Consider the following 2,132-nt stretch of genomic DNA (forward strand, 5'->3'; position numbering starts at 1 on the left):
ACTCTCGGAAATTATATTTCAAGGGCGATATAGATGATACGTAAAGAGGTTGACAAATACAACAATGGTTTTCCAGCGCCCTAGAGAACGCTAAAGAGAGAGAGAGAAAAAAAAACCCTCACAAGTTTATAAAGTGATAAAAGTTTAGTTAAAATCCAATAATATTAATGATATATCAGTTTTCGTGGTGTAGCGGTTATCACATGCGCTTCACACGCGCAAGGTACCCGGTTCGATCCCGGGCGAAAACATCTTATTTCCTAGATAATGTTTTTTGAAACAACACGTACTACTTTTTTATATAAACAAAAAAGGTTTGTTTGTTTGAAGTTAGGCACAAAGCTACACAATGGGTTATCTGTGCTCTTACCACCACGGGTATTGAAACCCGGTTTCTAGATTGATAACGTCATGTTGAATCTTGCTTGTCCTCGTCCAAAGGCTGAGTGAGGGAACGTTCATGTGTTGGAAGAAGTGAATTTCTTCATCAATGCTTCTGAAAGATACATACGACCTGTGACTATTGTATAATCAATAGCTGATGTTTTAGAAAGAATTACTTCACTTTCTTATTGAGTTACGAACTTATCGGTTGTGCATAGAATATTTGGCATGATAATTTAGCATACTTATTGATCGTGCTATAGAAGGTAAAGCCACTTTTTTCATGCATGAGAACAAGAACTAACATTTTATGTGCAGCAAGTCCCATACCAAATGAAGCCAATGACAGTGATTTTGTTAGGCTCTGGGGAAGCCTGTGACTACGCTCATTGATAAAGCTACTGTGTGGTAAAGAAAGAACTTTAATATACGCAACACAGTCAAATATATGGTTATCATTTTATCATCATCCAACTCACAAGCTAAGCGGTAATTGAATTGCCTCGTGTAGTTCGTTATCAAGCAGCTTGAGCCGAAGAACCATAAGATCCAATACTTACGTGGAAAAGAACCCTGCATTGAGCATTATAAGCGCTATTTTATGTATGAATCTAATATCCTGCTTAGCTATAACTTCGATACAGGAAAAGAAACGAAAAAGAGGTTAAATGGGAATTGAGTGAAAACTTCTTCAGCAGCCTTAAACACATTGAGTGCAATTCCACTATAATATATGAAACTGAAAATGAATAAAATTATAAAAGCCTTTTTAGATCGTGCGTGATGTTTCAACATGATTATTACAACTGGATAATTATGTGCTCAGGATTTTGAATAACAGGTTGTAAACCCTGATTTTTTAAATATGGCAGACTTGATAGTTCACTTAATATATATATGGAAACTAGAAGAACAAATACTTGATTTCATTAATGATAAACAGTCGTACTGTGGTGTTTCATGGTTTGAAGCAAATCAATCATACAGTTACCTAATCATTCCAACAATGAAAAACCCACGGATATTACACGTTAGAGGACAGATGTAACGACTTTTCGTCGATTGTATGAAAGATGAAAGCTCCTGTGTGAAGATGGCGAAAATGAAGAAACAAAAAATGATTGATTGTCTAACAGCAGAAATTGATGTTGTAGTAGCTTACTGAAATTAAATAGAAAAAAGGGCTTTACTTAGACTCGAGAAAAGAAACTAGATTTCAAATATGAGTTTAAAAATGATGAATGTTTATTGATGGAAGGCAGAACACACACAGTCACCTACTAAATCTCGAGTGGAAAACATGAACAAGACTTCATAATTAGTATTGGTACGTTTTATATGTCTGAAAACGCAAAAACTGCGGTCCTAATCCACACTCTTTTAATAGTTCACCAAATACGAAATCGGATCCCAAAATTCTGGATCTATCTCTACCACTTGCGACACTCATCAAATAAACCTAACATTGAATGTGGCTTTGAGTAGAATACAGCTATCTCCTGAAGCAGCAGTAAACAACCTTTATCACTCATGCTACAGAGAGGTACATTAATTATAACATTGACAGTTAACTCTCTTATTAGCTTCAAAAGCAGACCAAGCCCAACCTATGATGGGTGCTGTGACTGTTTACCTTTTCGCTACTCAATTTTCAAAATTAAGGATATTTGCTATTCCTGAATTATTGTGGTCTCTGTTCCGCGCGTTCACCTCTTGTGTCGTATAACGTGTCCTTCAGTTTGACACTT

At 35.8% G+C, this 2,132-nt stretch overlaps 1 non-coding gene across 1 annotated transcript; it reads left to right on the forward strand.

Annotated features, from left to right (window-relative positions):
- Nucleotides 1–178: 178 nt before the first annotated feature.
- On the forward strand, nucleotides 179–251 carry Trnav-cac. Its single transcript has one exon. It is a non-coding gene; the product is annotated as a tRNA-Val (tRNA).
- The last annotated feature ends 1,881 nt before the right edge of the window (nucleotides 252–2,132 follow it).

This window comes from Limulus polyphemus, unplaced genomic scaffold, assembly GCF_000517525.1.
Source record: "Limulus polyphemus unplaced genomic scaffold, Limulus_polyphemus-2.1.2 Scaffold84907, whole genome shotgun sequence".
Lineage (NCBI taxonomy): Eukaryota > Metazoa > Arthropoda > Merostomata > Xiphosura > Limulidae > Limulus > Limulus polyphemus.